The 17,279-nt window shown below is 54.0% G+C and overlaps 1 protein-coding gene across 2 annotated transcripts in view; it reads left to right on the top strand.

The window, feature by feature from the left end:
• The window catches only part of COPG2 (COPI coat complex subunit gamma 2), a gene marked incomplete at both ends in the record, with an annotated part of 91,551 nt that overhangs the window by 67,035 nt on the left and 7,237 nt on the right, over nt 1–17,279 (top strand). The gene's annotated exons all lie outside the window — the stretch shown is intronic.

Here is a 17,279-nt window from a genome sequence, read left to right as displayed (position 1 = left end):
CCCTCCTTCCAAGACATGGACACCCCTCTCTGCTCTGTGCTCACATCCTTACAGCCCATGTTCTTTTCACCCAGCTCTCCCACCTCAGCCTCCCTCCTCAAGCGTCCTCTGCTCCTGGACCACCAAGTGGACTCCACTCCCACCCAATGATGCTGCGCCCCACCCCGCCCCGCCCCGCCCCCCGCCTTCTCGGCTACATCCATTTGCTCGCTGTCTGCCTGGTCCTGGGTCCCCACGTCTCACAGTCTCGACTCTCATCCTCCATCCGCCCCAACTCAGCTCACAGCTCTTGCTTCTCCCCTCCCTCTGCCCAGCTGAACCCCCTTCCACCCAGTGATTCTCCCCCGAGGTGCATGACCCCCAGGGCGGCCTGTCAGCAGCATCTTTCAGGCGTGTTTTTGTGTTTTCTTTTTGAGGTTTTTTGGTTTGGTTTTGTCCTGAGCAGAGCACTGCTCCTCCCTCAGATGTGCTGACAGGCCTCCCTGGGGCCCATGCCCACAGCCCCCCTCGGGTGAAAACCACCCCCCCCACCCCGGGGAGAATCACTGTGTGGAAGCCCAGCTGACCCCCTGGCCTCGCTCTCCCCTCAGGCCTCTAGCCTTCCTCTGCTTGCCCCCACACTTCCCCCTGGATCGCGGCACACCCGCTCTGCATGGCCCGGCCCTCTCCTCTGGGAACCACCACGCTGCCCCCCACGTGTATACCCTTTCCACCCCACATGCCCCAACCCCCCCTCTGCATTAGACTATTGTTCTTCTCCGTCCCCCTTAAAAGCCCCTCCTGCCCCCGCCCTCTAACTCTCAGGCATCATCACACTATCCGTGGTCCTGCTATGGTCTTTCTCGCGCTTGCCGCAGTCTTCCTCCCTTAGGTACCACTTCTGCTGCCAGATCTGAGACACCGTCACCCCCGGAGCCTTGCCTACATGGCCTCCAGGCCCTCCGCGTTCCGTCTACCTTTCCTGTAGCACCTCTGGGTGGATTCAGTGGTCCTCCCCTCCCGCTCCTTAACCTGGGCCATCACCCCACAGCGTGTGTCTCCGTCTACAACATCAGTTAGAAAAGATCGTTTTCAGTGCCTGGAGCTTGGCTCATCTCCCCCCACCCCACCCCATCCCCAACCCATGGATCCCAACCCTACCCTCCCATTCTCCCAGTTAAACCCGACCCCCACCCCCAACCCATGCCCAACCCCCACCCAATCCCCGCCTCCCACCCTAAACCCGCCGGATCCGTAGTAAAGAGCCTGGCCAAAAAGTTCCACCCTTGCTACACACTACCATGAAGTGCCGCTGCTCCCTGCCCGCTGCTTGTCCCCTTTCCTGGTCTTTCTCCCTTCTCACGGGCTTGCTGCTCCAGGCAGTGGGCCTGGACTCTAGGATGTGCTTCTTCCTGGCACTTCTGGTATCCTCACTCCGCCCCCCCCCCTCCATGCCACCCTACTGCCGTCCAGCCTGTCTCCTGAGCCCGTGGTCCTCCCCATCCTGCCCTGTGTGTCTGCCGGCACCGCGCCTGGCTCTGGGAAGTGCCCCCCCATCCTCCTGGACCAGGCGCCTTTTGGCATCCTCCCCCAGGACTCCAGTCCCGCTGCTCCTTTTCCTTCTTTCCTCCTCTGGCCAGGAAGAGGGCCTGCCCCTCTCTAGGGTCCAGCGTCGCCAGCCTCCCTGATGCCTGTGACTGCCGCCCGGGGTGGTCCTTTTCCATAAGAGCTGCTTCCTCCGGGGACCTGCTCTCACCGCGCGCGCTCTGTCCGCCACCTCGCCGCGCCGCTTCCTTCCCGAAACCACAGATCAGGTCCTGCCACTGATGATGGCCACTGACTTCCCTTTAGGCTCCCCCCCCCCTTTTTTTTTAACCCTGTCCCATCTGACCTTCCTGTCACCTATAAGTCCAGTATTTCTCCACAGGACTTAATACCCAGTTCCCCTCCACTGCCTCTTCCTCCTCACTGGTCGCCACGCCTTTCCTTCCCCTCGCTGAGCCCTGGGATGCATCTGAGGCCCTGCCTGTGGTCTTACCTTTCCGCTCCTGGCTGAGACCATCCACACTCCCCCTTTGCCTTCTTGCCCTCTTGGTCACTTTCCCTCACGGCACCTACAAGCAGATTTAGTCCCCTTCCTTCACCTCCTTTTCGGCCTCGCCTGGTGACCACTGGAACAACCACCCTCCCCACCCCGCCTTCCCCCCTGCCTTTCCCCCTCTGCCCCTCCCCCTCTTCCCCTCTCCTGCTCACACTGCTCTGCACTGGGCCTGTGGCACGCATCCCACCTATGACCCTGCTGCACCGTGCACATGCCCGCCCCACCCCGGAGCCCCCCACGCAGCCTCTCTCCAACCCGCGGACGGCAGCAGCTCACATTCTTGCCCCTTGAGAAACGTCACCTCTGCTCTGGTCCCTACGCACGCTGACCACTCCTCAGCGTGTCCGCTGCCTGCACGCAGTCCCTGAGATTCCACGGCAATGTGCAGCGCTGCCCGGCACTGTGGCGCTTGCCCCCCTTCCTCATGAGGCCTGCGCTACAGCTGCCCTGGCCTCTGCTGTGCTCGCCCGCTGCCACCTGCCTCCACGCCGCACCCGCCGCCTCTATTGCCTCCTCGAATCGCAGACATGCTCTGCGGGCCATCCCACTTGCCAGTGGCACCCCTCACCCGCTGGTGCTGAGCCCTACAGGCTCCATCCCTCTCTCGTGCTGCCTGTTCTTCCTCTTCCCACCTCCTCCCCTGACCACCTCAACCCCGACGACCCCTCTGGGCTGCCTGCCGCCCCACTGTCTCTCCACCATGTGGCTGGACCAGGGCTGGCCTGTCCTCTGCTCTTCGCTGCTCTGAACTTCCAGAGGCCTCTGCCTCCTCTCCCTCCATCCTGCCTTCCCCTGGGGAAGACTCGGTGGTCTGGTTCTTCACCCTGCGCCTACGTACCTCTGTCCGCCCTCCACACACAGCCTGCCCCACGGAATCTCTGTTGTCTGAGTCTTCCCTGGGCACCCCACCTTTCTGGGTTCACCATTTTGGAGATACCATTTTCTTCTGTCTAGACCTTCATCATCTTGCCATGACTTTCTTAGCAGTGCTGCCAGAGCTGCCACCACGCCCCGCCCCAGCCACCTCATCATCCTGGCCTCCACCTACCTTCCCCCAAATCCCGAGGTTGCTTTACCCTTGGGTGTGCTCTTTCTCCACAGCAGGTGTCCTCACACCTTTGGCCTGCTTTTGCGAATTCCCAAATCCATTCCTTCCCCAGTCCTTGCCAACTTGTCTTGATGCAATTTCCCATCTTCCCCACAAGCCCTCCTGAGCTGGAAGTGCCTGAGCTGCTCTCTCTACCTAGCCGATGTTTTTGTCTGTTCTCTCCACCTGGCCAGCACTTCTCGTGTGATCTACCCCTTGGGCATCATTTCACCTTCTCTCCAGCTGCCTTCTTTCCTGCTGTCATAGCAGAGAACATGTCCTCCCAGAGCCTCCTGACAGTGTTTCAACTACAATCTCAAACATATGGCTGGAATGCGTGGCCTTCTAGATGTCTGTGCCCTTCCTCATACTGAGCCCTAGTTTAGCCAACAACGTCCTGGTTGTTTCAGACACAGAATATTGAATCTGCTCTACCTACCCTGCTCCGTCCCATGCTGCCAGGCTGTGGCTTCCTCCCGGCTTCCCACACTGCTTCCTGTGAACTTTCTTCCATTTGTACCTTTCGGTTTCATGTTATTCTGGCAAAGCTCTCAGGGAGCTTATTTGTCGGTTCTCCTACATTTTTCCTTTAAGAAAATCACATTCCTCTCTGCCATCTCTTTGATCAACTTGCTGCTAACCCCTCCCCTGAGACCATAACACCCAGCTTCCCCTGCAGAGCGCCGTCCTGCCACCTGCCCACCTTCGCTCCGCTTCCTTCCTTTCGGCCAGGTCTCTCCCCATCACCCATTCTGGGCTCACATCATGCGACCATTTTCCTTTTGTTTGCCGCGCCAACCTCTCCCATCTCTGCCTCTTTCCTCAATTGTCCACTGCTCAGGGCCACCTAGTGGACTCCACTCCCACCCAATGATGCTGCGCCCCACGCCCACCCCGCCCCTGCCTTCTCGGCTACATCCATTTGCTCGCTGTCTGCCTGGTCCTGGGTCCCCACGTCTCACAGTCTCGACTCTCATCGTCCATCCGCCCCAGCTCAGCTCATCGCTCTTGCTTCTCCCCTCCCTCTGCCCAGCTGAACCCCCTTCCACCCAGTGATTCTCCCCCAAGGTGCATGACCCCCAGGGCGGCCTGTCAGCAGCATCTTTCAGGCGTGTTTTTGTGTTTTCTTTTTGAGGTTTTTTGGTTTGGTTTTGTCCTGAGCAGAGCACTGCTCCTCCCTCAGATGTGCTGACAGGCCTCCCTGGGGCCCATGCCCACAGCCCCCCCTTGGGTGAAAACCACCCCCCCCACCCCGGGGAGAATCACTGTGTGGAAGCCCAGCTGACCCCCTGGCCTCGCTCTCCCCTCAGGCCTCTAGCCTTCCTCTGCTTGCCCCCACACTTCCCCCTGGATCGCGGCACACCCGCTCTGCATGGCCCGGCCCTCTCCTCTGGGAACCACCACGCTGCCCCCCACGTGTATACCCTTTCCACCCCACATGCCCCAGACCCTCTCTGCATTAGGCCCCAAACCCTCTCAGCATTAGAACCCAAACCCCCACCCCCACTCTCTCTGACTCTCAGACATTGTGACACTATCCCTGTTCCTACTGTGGTCTTTCTGGCGCTGCCTAGTCCCTCTCCTGGGTCCGCCCCCCACCCCCACCCCACCGTAGAGCCCCGCCCATGTGGTCCTCAGGGCCCTCTGCATTGCTGCCAAGCAGACCCTTCCCACAGCTACTCTCGCCGCCTCATTGGGGTGGACTCTGGTCCTCCCGACCCTCTCCTCAGCCTGTCGCCATCACCCCCACAGGGGACTTGTACGAGTTCAGTTCATGCTCAGGTAAAGGAGAGGGTTCTCGGCCATCTCATCCCAGCCCGCTCATCTCTCCCCACCCCGCCCCTGCCCACCGTTCCCGACCCAGCCCTCCCCTCCTGTTCTCCCAGTCGGCCGCTCCCCCCAGTCCCCCACCTGGCCCGCCTCTTCCGCCCCCTCCCCGCCTGGCGGATCCAAAGTGCTGCCACAGCCCGGCCACCGCAGTCAAGGTGTAGGACACCGCCTCTTCCCTGCCATCCCTCCTGCTCTCCTTCCCTCCCCCTGCTGCTCCTCTAGGCTGCTGGCCCCGGCCACCTGCCCTGCCACGTCGGCACCCCCGAGATTGCCAGTGTTCCCGCGGTGCCGCTTGCTGCTTCCGTGCGCTCCTTTTGCTCAAGTCCAGCCTGTCCCTGCCACACTCCTCTCCGTCCTCCCCAGGTGCCCCCTTCACCCTGCCAGTCTCTGGAACACACCCTGCCAGCCATCAGGTGCATCAAGGCCCCGTCTTGACGGCCCTCCTGTGACCCTCCTTCAGGCACACCTCTCCCTCCTGCCTCTTCTGGCCTACACTGCTCCACGCTCCTAACTGGGACTGAGTCCCACGGTCACCCCTGCTCCACAGGTGTGTGCTCCCTCCTGTGACCTGTCTCAGCTCCTGCTCTGTCTCCCTGGCTAGGCCACGTTCTTTCCTGAAAGCATGAGTTGTCAATCTTTAGGACCTGCCACTGCCTTCCCTGTAGGCTCCCTTCACGTTAGCCTTGTATGTCTGACCTCCCGTCCTCTTCACTCTAACTTTAAGTCAAGACACCCTTTCTGATAGTTGCAGAATGTTACCTCTGCCTTTCGTCCTGCCTGCTGCTCCACCGCTTCTAAGCATACTTGCTGGGCACACCCTGGACTCCCTCCACACGCGCCCATCCAGTCCCTGAGTGACCACCGTGGTCTCTCTGCAGGCCAGTGCTGATGAGCAACGCTGCCCACGTCCTTGCTGTGACCTCCGTCACTGTGGCCCATTTCCTTTCTTTCTCCAAGACCTCGGGTCTTCAGATGCCCTACAAGAGCATTTTGGCTGTACCTTGTCACCTTTACACCCCTCATGCCACCTACCCTCCCACTGAGGGTCTGCCGGTGTCCCCAGATAGGGAGCTCCTCGGCCACTGCCGCTTTTCCGTGATGCTCCCTTTACACATCCACAGCGGGGCCTTCACTACCCCAGGGCTCACTCCCCTTGGTTGCTACCTGTCCCTTGCTTTCCCCATCAACTCCCATGACCCAACTTGCACCCCGGGGACCCTCTTCTCAGGGTTGTCTGAGCACCGTTTCTCTCCCCACTGGGTCAGGCTGGCTTGGCCCGTTTTCCCTCTTTTCTCCCACGCTCATCTTCTGGACACCCTCTGCTTCTCCTTAAAAATCCTGTCCAACTTCCTCTGCCACCTGGAGCCCTGGGACTATCGGTGGTGTGGTTCTTGACCTCTGCCCTTTGACCTGCCCATAGCACTAAATCCGTGGACTGAATCGACTGTCAGCACCCTACCGTTTTGGAGACAGCTTTTATTTCTCTGACTTTTCATTGTCTTGCCATGCCCTTTTTCAAAGATAGGGTTGTTTCAAGGGGCTGTTCCCCTACAACCTCATCCTTTCTGGGATTCAGATCACCTGTCCCAAGTTACCTGTTAGCCTTGCCCACACTATGTACCTCTTCCGGGGTGAGCATCCACACTCCCTTGGCTTACTTTTCAGGGCAAAGTGACGGGGTGTTCCACATTCACTTCTTCCTTAGCATTCTTCACCATACTTCCCCAGTTTCTGCTCCTCCTTGCCGTCCTCTCTCCCAGATGCTCCCCTTGAGCCTCGTCTCACCCCCTCCACCCTTCCTTCCAAGACACGGACACCCCTCTCTGCTCTGTGCTCACATCCTTACAGCCCATGTTCTTTTCACCCAGCTCTCCCACCTCAGCCTCCCTCCTCAAGCGTCCTCTGCTCCTGGACCACCAAGTGGACTCCACTCCCACCCAATGATGCTGCGCCCCACCCCACCCTGCCCCACCCCCCGCCTTCTCGGCTACATCCATTTGCTCGCTGTCTACCTGGTCCTGGGTCCCCACGTCTCACAGTCTCGACTCTCATCGTCCATCCGCCCCAGCTCAGCTCATCGCTCTTGCTTCTCCCCTCCCTCTGCCCAGCTGAACCCCCTTCCACCCAGTGATTCTCCCCCGAGGTGCATGACCCCCAGGGCGGCCTGTCAGCAGCATCTTTCAGGCGTGTTTTTGTGTTTTCTTTTTAAGGTTTTTTTGGTTTGGTTTTGTCCTGAGCAGAGCACTGCTCCTCCCTCAGATGTGCTGACAGGCCTCCCTGGGGCCCATGCCCACAGCCCCCCCTTGGGTGAAAACCACCCCCCCCCACCCCGGAGAGAATCACTGTGTGGAAGCCCAGCCTGACCCCCTGGCCTCGCTCTCCCCTCAGGCCTCTAGCCTTCCTCTGCTTGCCCCCACACTTCCCCCTGGATCGCGGCACACCCGCTCTGCATGGCCCGGCCCTCTCCTCTGGGAACCACCACACTGCCCCCCACGTGTATACCCTTTCCACCCCACGTGCCCCAAACCCTCTGTGCACTAGAGCCTGTTCTTTCAAACTCCCACCCAAACTCCTCCTCCCACTGTATGACTTTCAGGCGTGGTGACAACATTTGGTCCTCCTCTGTCCTCCTTAGCGCCTGTCACTGTCCCTCTCCCTAGCTTCCCCCCCCCAGACAGTGACACACGGTCCCCGCAGAGCCCTTCCCCGATTACCTCCCATCACCCTGTCAGTCTCTAGAACACAGCCTGCCAGCCATCAGCTGCATCAAGGCCCCATCTTGACAGCCCTCCTGTGACCTTTCTCAGGCACACCTCTCCCTCTCCTTCTGGGCCCAGGGAAAGTGCCTCTTTGCTGGGCCCCCCGCCTCTCCATGCTCCTAGTGGTCATCCCTGCTGCACAGGTGTGTGCTCCCTCCTGTCTCTCAGCTCATGCTCTGTCCAGCTCCTTACCCTGCCGAGTTCTCTCCCAAAACCGCTGGCCCTCACTCATCTGGTCCCGCCACAGTTCTGCCACTGCCTTTCCTGAAAGCTGCTCTTGCTGTCATTCCTTCTGCTCTTGCTCCTTGCGTCTCCCTTGGCCATGACCCTTCCCTTCTCCCATCTCTGGCTGAGACCGTCTAGATCCCCACTTTGCCCCCACCCCGCTTAGTCCCACAACCCTCATGACAAGCACAGAGTTGAGACTGCCTCACTGTCTCCCTTTCTGCTCTGCCTCCTCTGTGTCTACAGCATCCACGCCTCCACAACAAGAGCTCCCTCCCCTCCCGTCCCACCACCCTGGCCTTGCGCTCTCCTGTGTACTCCTTTTCTGCCCACCGACGTCTTGTACTAGACAGTTGCTGGCTTTAGAGCTCCCTTCCCTCCCTGTGACATAGCCCCAGGGTACTTGAGCCTCCCCCTCCCTTTCAGTCCCCCTGAAAAACCAGAAGCTGTGATCCCCGATCCTTACAAAATGTCACCTCTACCACAGTTCCCAGTCCCATCACCACCATTTCTGTGTATATCTGCTCTCATGCCCCAGACTCCATCCACACGAGTCCCTCCTGAGTCCCGGCGGGGGTAACATGCAACACTGCCCTTTTCTCTACTTTTGCCTGAGGCCCCAGGACTTCACATGCCCTCATCATGGCATCTCTGTTCAGCTGTGCTCTGCCTTGACCACAGGCCTCCACACTGCCTGCCATCCCACCTGCCCCAAGGCCTGCCGCGTCCCCAGGCGGAAGGGCTGCCGGCCTCTCCTCTGCTGTGCGTGGCGCCCTGGGCCACCCACACGAGACTCTCACTAGCTTAGAAGCTTCCCCCCTCCTCAGTGCTTCTGTCCATTTGCAGGCCACCGGGCCACATTCATACCCCGAGTACCCCCTTTTCAGGGCTGCCCCAGCTGTCTTTCCACAGTGGTTGTGGATTCAATCAGGGTAACCCCTGCTCTCTTTTCTCCTGATCTCATCTCCCAGACTCCCTCTGCGTCCTCATTCAATCCCATCCGACTCCAACCACCTGGTGCCCTGGGACCCACTTCGGGTACCATCTTGCCTTCTGCTTCACGTTGCCTTCCCAGCCTGCCACCTTCCATCCGCACCCTGCACTGAAGTACACTGTTACCACGGTGCAGTCATAAGGACCCCACTGTTCTGGGGCCTCTGTTTCAAAGAAGACAGGGCTTCCCTCTGACCTTTCATTGTTTTGCAGTGACATTCTTCCCAGACTCTTCCCGGACAGGGCCAACTCCAGGTTGCGAGCTGCCCCTCCTCTCCTTCCTCACCTGGGCCACCCCTCCCATTTCTCACTTGCCTTACCCATGATGCCTCTTTCCCCATGGTGGGGCTTCTGATGCCTTCAGCCCGCATTTGAGAGCAAAGTTCCTGGATTACCCAAGTCCACTCCCTCTATTGCTGCCTCCAGTAGGCAGCTACATTCCGGCTCTTCACAAAGAGCTGCTCAGCCAGCGGGTCCATGGCCTCCTCCCTACTGTACCACCTTCTCCTCGCCAGACTTCTCTACCTGTTGGATACTTCTCACCTGTTCTCACCACCTCTCCTACAGTGCTGACTACAGCCTAGAGAGCAAAGGAACCGTCCTAACTCATATTCCTTCGGCCACCGTCTTAATCGTCCAGCAGGCCCCAGCAGCTGTTCTGCCTGCACTCCCTTCCTGATGCCCCCGCACCGCTCAGCCCCTCACCCTCGCCTTCACTTGCTGTGCCGACCTGCACAAGCTGCCCCGCCGCCCTGCTCATGACCCAGACTCTGGCTCCCCGGCCCCTGCCAACATCGCCCCTGCGAGCCTTCACGTTCACATCCCTTGGGTCCCCTTCTGACACCCGCTTGGGGACCCTCTTCCTCTGGGCCTCCTACCTTCTTGCTTTCACTGCGGCGTGTTTGCCCTGTCACCCCTGTGTCCCCACACTGGCAACCCCTCTCCTTAAACCATCCATTCCCAGCTGCATGGAGCCCAGGGGCTGCCGTCCACCGCCGCCCCCTCCGGCTCTCGCCTCCTTCCGGCACGGCCGCTCAGTGTCCTCCCTGCCCAGCGCCCTCCTCCTGGCGTGGATGTCCTAGCGCTGCTCTCTGCTCACAGGCGCACAACTTCCTTTCGCTCTTGCTGCCACCTCAGCCTCCCTCCTAAAGTGTCCTCCGCTCCAGGGCCACCAAGTGGACTCCACCCCCACCCCGCCCCCCGCCTTCTCGGCTACATCCATTTGCTCGCTGTCTGCCTGGTCCTGGGTCCCCACGTCTCACAGTCTCGACTCTCATCCTCCATCCGCCCCAGCTCAGCTCATCGCTCTTGCTTCTCCCCTCCCTCTGCCCAACTGAACCCCCTTCCACCCAGTGATTCTCCCCCGAGGTGCATGACCCCCAGGGCGGCCTGTCAGCAGCATCTTTCAGGCGTGTTTTTGTGTTTTCTTTTTGAGGTTTTTTGGTTTGGTTTTGTCCTGAGCAGAGCACTGCTCCTCCCTCAGATGTGCTGACAGGCCTCCCTGGGGCCCATGCCCACAGCCCCCCCTCGGGTGAAAACCACCCCCCCCCACCCCGGGGAGAATCACTGTGTGGAAGCCCAGCCTGACCCCCTGGCCTCGCTCTCCCCTCAAGCCTTCCTCTGCTTGCCCCCACACTTCCCCCTGGATCGCGGCACACCCGCTCTGCATGGCCCGGCCCTCTCCTCTGGGAACCACCACACTGCCCCCCATGTTTATTTACTTTGACACTCCACATGGCCCAACTCCCAAACTCACTATATCATTCTGCTCATGTCCCCCTCCAAATCACTCTTGCACCCCACAAGTTATGATTCTGACACTGTGGCAATATCTATGGCCCTGCTCTGCCCCTTCTTTATGTCTGCCACTCCCTCTCCCTCATCCTGTTCCCGCCCCTGCTCCACAGGTGTGTGCTCCCTCCTATGACCTCTCAGCTCAAGCTCTGTTCATCTTCTCTCCTGCCAAGTTCTCTCCCAAACCATTGGCTCCTGCTGATCTGATCCTCCTGCTGACACTGACCGCCCCCTCCCTCCTAAGTTCTCTTCCTCAGCTTTGCCCTGCTGACCTTCCTTTAAGTGGAGTCTCTGCCCAGAGTACCCATGCCCATCATTTCCTCCTCGCCTCTTTCCCTGGTCTCCATCACTTCTGTTTCTCCTTCCTGGGGCCTGGTAATCCACCCCACCCCTCACTCATCTACTCTCCCACCTTCTGGACTTGATTTCAGTCTCTCCTCCCCTGCTAATCCACAGTGCACGCAGGAAAGACTGTCCTCCTTGAGTCAGGCAGCAGGCTTTCAGCCGGCACCATGTCATTCCCTGGACTTAGCCGTCTTCTCTGCTTCAAGCTCCCCTCTTGATCCCCACGTACCCCTTAACCCAGCGCAGTCATCTTTGCCTCAGACTTACTGTACTGAATCTGCACTACCCACGCAACACCCATATTCTTGCCTTTGTGGACCCAGGTTGTGGCTCCTTCTCGCCTTGACAGCGTCACTCCCTGAGACTTTCATGTTACATTCAGACCCTTTTGTATCACACCCTATGACACAGCACTTGGGAGCCTCTTCCTCTTCCTTTTTTCCTTTCACCACAGCCCACGTGCCTTCTGCCCGCACCTAGACCCCTCACCTGCAGTCTCTACCTGCACAGAGCTCTGGGTATGCTTTTTGCACATTATTTTCTCCTCCCTCCTTGCAGTCCTTTCTCCCAGACGCTCCTCTTGAGTGTCGTCTCACCCCCTCCGAACTTCCTTCCAAGACACGGACACCCCTCTCTGCTCTGTGCTCACAGCCTTCACAGCCCATCTTCTTTTCACCCAGCTCTCCCACCTCAGCCTCCCTCCTGAAGCGTCCTCTGCTCCTGGACCACCAAGTGGACTCCACTCCCACCCAATGATGCTGCGCCCCACCCCCACCCCGCCCCTGCCTTCTCGGCTACATCCATTTGCTCGCTGTCTGCCTGGTCCTGGGTCCCCACGTCTCACAGTCTCGACTCTCATCCTCCATCCGCCCCAGCTCAGCTCATCGCTCTTGCTTCGCCCCTCCCTCTGCCCACCTGAACCCCCCTTCCACCCAGTGATTCTCCCCCGAGGTGCATGACCCCCAGGGCGGCCTGTCAGCAGCATCTTTCAGGCGTGTTTTTGTGTTTTCTTTTTGAGGTTTTTTGGTTTGGTTTTGTCCTGAGCAGAGCACTGCTCCTCCCTCAGATGTGCTGACAGGCCTCCCTGGGGCCCATGCCCACAGCCCCCCCTCGGGTGAAAACCACCCCCCCCCCACCCCGGGAAGAATCACTGTGTGGAAGCCTAACCATCATGAACTCAGCTATGAAAAAATGTACATACTCTGAACCCCCTCCTTCTTAGCTTTGTTTCTATCTCATTTCATCAATATTTCTTTTTTTTTTTAATATTTTATTTTTGTCAGATTTACATACTGCCGTAAGTTGACCATACCACTCCTACCCATCTTTCTCTCTGCCATATTAAAACCCCTTATTGCTTCTGGCTCCCATCCATAATTTTTCCAGCACCATCCTCTAAGGACGTGAGAAGCCTACAGATCAGATATGTACTACTCAGTTCCATTTCATGGCCCCTGAATTCCTCTCTACTTCTTAACCTTTTTCTATCCTTTGTCTGGAACTGTATTAAATGCACAACTGAATCTGTCCACTGGACTCTGTAACATCCCGTCTGTGGCAACAGCGGTCTCCTGACCTGCGTCCGTCCTGCCTCACTCTTGCCGTGTTCGGTCCGATGTCCATTTCCTTGATACATGAACTACTTCTCCTACCCTTGTATTTGTGTGTCTCCTCACCCTAAAGCTATTTCACTCAGTTTTCACTCTAGTTACTCTGAAATATCTACTCCATACAGCACTTTTTAACTTCTTTATATAATCTATAGTTTTCTATATGCCACTAGATAAAATTATAGTTCCAAATCTCTTTTTGCCATCTACAAGTAAATTTTGCTTTCCTACTCATCTCCCTTTAAAAAAAATCCCACATTTTTTCTCAGCCATTACAAAAACAGTCATAAATCCTTTTTAGTATTTCTGATAACGTAATCATTTTCAAGAATTACATCATTTCAAACATATAATTCCTTAGTGTTCATGTTCACATATAGTAGAAAATGGTCCCATGCCATAATTCTGTGGCTGCATTCTCCTCTCACACTGCAAGGGACAGTAACTGTGATCAAGATAAATAAGAAATGCATATACATTTCTTAAATAACGTGTATAAATAAGGAACTTTTTGGAAACTTTTACTTACCAATTGGTGAGTTGCTTGAGTTGTTCCACACATTTTGTAGAGAAGGTAACAGGAGTAACGCCCACGTTTTAAAGCCTTGCACACAGGAAGCAGACCTATCTGTAGAAGAGCTGTGACTACAGCAAGCATACACTACCCAAACAGATTTGTGTGCAGCCTGCTTTTGCTAGCACAAAAATGCTGACTTACTATACCAAGTTTCCAAAACACATGGTGATATATAGATAAAAACATTTATGGTAATCAGTATTTAAATAATGTGAGCACATGGCTGGTCTCAGTGATACCTGCCACCTCCATATCCAAACCCAGCTAGATCCTGCATCCCCTCTCCGTCCAGCACCTTCTCCCGTCCCCTTTCTGCCTTTTTTTTTTTAAAGTGCTCTTTTCAGTTGCTCTGTTACATTCATCCAGTCTTAACACGATTCCTTAACTTCTCAGAAAATATAACACTATACTTATGGGCCATAATCCTCTTTAAATATTCGCCTTGCCAGATCTTAAACATTCTTACACCCACTGACTCCATTATTATCGAAGACTGTAGAACTGTTCTTTTAAGGTTTACCTCACCGTGATCCCAACCACTCTTCAAATACACTCATTTGTTCAACAGAAAAAGCACCTACACCTTCGAAAAGTTGAGTGGTGATGTTTTTAAGGTTTCCACCAATGGCTTGATATCAGAGTTTAATTACCTTTTACCCTTCCATAGGAAGCAGTCACTTTAGTTATAAATTTCTCACTCAGACTACAAGAGCCAGCCTTCCCAACTCCTATTCTTTTTCAGGCCCTGGATCCTCCCCAGTTGTACACACATTCTGACATGTGACACTGCTGTGTTTCTTTCATTCACACCTGATCCATCAGGCGTTGCCATTCCATCTACTCAGAACGGCTATCTACTTCACGCAATGCCTTGTTGCTGCTGGCCACCCTATTTCCATTTTATTCCACCATGATCTTTGTCCCAGTGTGGAACAACAGCCATTTCTCCCACCAGTGTCTGTTGACAATTCAAATGTCTTTCTACCTGCTAGCAACTTGAATATTGCTCTTCTAGTCCCCCTTTTTACCCCCTTTCTCCTCTTACTGCAATCTTCCTACATTTCCTCCAACATCCCTTCTTTAAGCTGTATCATTCCCGGGACTGTAATAGTCTCTTCTGGATATGTACATTTGGACATTCAACATTACAAGCCTGCCTTCTTCTACTTTCTGTCTTTCTGTATTCTACCCTTTGTAGTAAATCCGTCTCCACCCTCCATTCAGTCTGGACTTGCTTAGGATTTCTGCTGTGACCCATTTTAAGTCCATCGCGTGTATCCCCTCTCTAACCTCTAGGTCAGCCTGCACCGACTGCTTCAGATCCTTGCAACATAGCTTTCTTGGCAACAACACAACATACACAACATACTCCCTATTCTAAAATTTGGCCACATTCTTGCCTCTCTCCTCCACTGATGGTATCTGGCTTAACACACAACTCTTCCCTGAGCTTCCACTTCTGGCTTCTTTCGGTGTTCTCCCTGGGCCCCGGATGCCCTTTCCTTGTTGAATATTTTGCAAACTGCATATTCTGCAACACAGCCTCGATTCGATACTCCCTCTCCTTACTGGGATTTCAGCCTCAAATTTTCTCAAATTTTCCCTTTTCTCTCTCTTTTTTAAAAATACATACCTCAACAGTTCCTGTCATTTGCAGCCAGTTCTAACATGATACTTTAATTTCTGAGCAAACTTTAACATATTCCAGCAAGTTCTTCCTGATTTCCTTTGATTATTTGCTGTCATTAGTATTAACATCTACAATATGTTTAGATTCTTTAATCTGGTGATGGGTACATTCTTCTCTTGAGGTATATGCCCTCAATGATACTCTCTTCTTATCAAATAGAGATCATCCTCTTACCAGATAAACTACCCACCCACACGCTCCAGTTGGACAACCAATGTCTTTTGGAGTGCTGTTAATGACTTTATCAAGATTCATCCTAATCTTCCTCTCTAATCTTTCATATCAACTAAGTAATTCAGTTTTTCCATCCACCCCCCAAAGTCATATACCCACTACTCCACTTCCTCATATATTAACTGTATCTGTATTTGATATTTTTAAAAGAACTAAAGTGTGGCACATATGACTGAGACTTCTTTGTGCTACTTTAGAATCATTTACCTACTCTGCCCTAAAAGAAAATCACTACATCATTTTGGCACATAATCTCATATGTATTTTTATAATTTTAATATATATCCATAAATAACATGTAATTCCATCTTTGAGGGTTTAAAATATACATATAATATTCCTAATTTCTCCCCCATCAAGACTTCAAGACCTAGTTTACTCTGACTTCTAATCATATGCAGGCCTTTTCTATTTCATTGTAGACACCACTCATTACAATCTCTAACAACCAAACATTTTAACCATTTAGGGTCTATAGAGACCTGACCAATTCCCCCTTTCAGGTCTTTTTAAGCCATACTTTGTCTTTTTACCATTCTGGCTACTCAGAACCCTTCTCTGATCCATGCAGTGCTCCCATCCCTTCTTTCTTACTTCATTATGCTCCGCCATATACTAAGTAGCCATTTCAGCCACCGTCACTAAATCATAGCAATGGAGAAAGCCTTTTTCTCCTGAGGTTTATTACTTTCTCATGATCCCCAGTAACTCTGAAAGAATACAAATAATCTTTACAGACAAACCACTAGCCCGGGTTCCCTACCTTTTTCAATACTGGTGTATTTTAAGGTTAGTAGCAGTATTATTTCAGGAGAATTCATCTTAATCAAACTCCCTTAAACTGTCCTATTAACCAAGTTTCTAATTAAATTTCTATCCATGCCATTAAGAGCCAGTCTACTAATTCTGCTTATCTACTTCACACTCTTATCCGGGTGCCTGGCTTACCCAGGCGCCCACACTGGTACTCACTGCTCAGCCCACCGCCATCTCCCCTGGGCCCAACATTCACTGCTGTCCATTTGCACCAGGCGCAGCGCAGACTGTCAGGATTCCTGCCGCTGGCCTGTCTTTCCTATCCATCCCACTTATCCTGTCTCTTTCCTTTCACTGTATTGTCCATACTCCCTCACATTGTTTCCAACAGAGAAACCTCAAACCCCAGTTCTTCATTTCATTTATGCCCACTCTCCCTTTGTTGATATACAACTCTGACAAATCTTCAAATCCCACTTTCTAATGTTCCCATTTAGCCCTCTTTAAAATGCCTCCATATTGTTTTTCTACATGGTATGTTCTGCACCCTAGCCTCGTTCACACAGCCCCTCTCCTTATTTTGTTTCTAACCTCCACCTTTTGCTTTCTTCCTTGCTAATGTTTCTTACACATTCCTTACTTGTTTCCTTAATCCCTGAATATATCTTTAACATCCCTCTAACATGGCTTTCTTTATAACTGCCCTTTGGACACGACTGGTCTATCTTAACCTTCCATCGTGATGAATGCGTGGCCTTTGTGAGGTTTGCTCCACTCCTCACCTCCCTCAAGACCATTTTCCTGCTCTTTACACAGGCTGTTACCTTCCATAGCATCCAACCTGTCTTTTTACTTTTCCATCATAACCTCTGGCCCACGTTTGATGCCATACTCCTCCCGTTACTATGTTGATATTAAATACCTTCTTATCTGGCAGCAATTTTAACTTTGCTATTTTACTCATTTTTCTTATTTTGCATTATAAAAACTAATATTCAGCATTCCTCCATCACTTTAGAGATTCCTACAGATTCAGTAAACACTTCCAGACTGTCACAAACACCTCATATTCAGCACTCACTGTCCAGACTTTGTGGACAGATTTCAGGTTCATCCTACAGAGCCTCTCACTCCAATTCCCTCCACCAAGCTCCGTGAACAGTCCCCCTTATAACTTCGGTCATTATTTAGCCACTTTCTCTCTCCTCTCTTCCAGTGGTTGTGACCTGAATCAACATAAAATCACTCTCCTGCCCAAAGGTCCTGTGTCCCTGCCCCAGCATTCTTGCATTTGCCACC

This window comes from Talpa europaea, assembly GCF_964194135.1.
Source record: "Talpa europaea genome assembly, chromosome: 3".
Lineage (NCBI taxonomy): Eukaryota > Metazoa > Chordata > Mammalia > Eulipotyphla > Talpidae > Talpa > Talpa europaea.
Note: the sequence above shows the minus strand (reverse complement) of the source record. Positions and strands in the feature narration are given on the sequence as shown.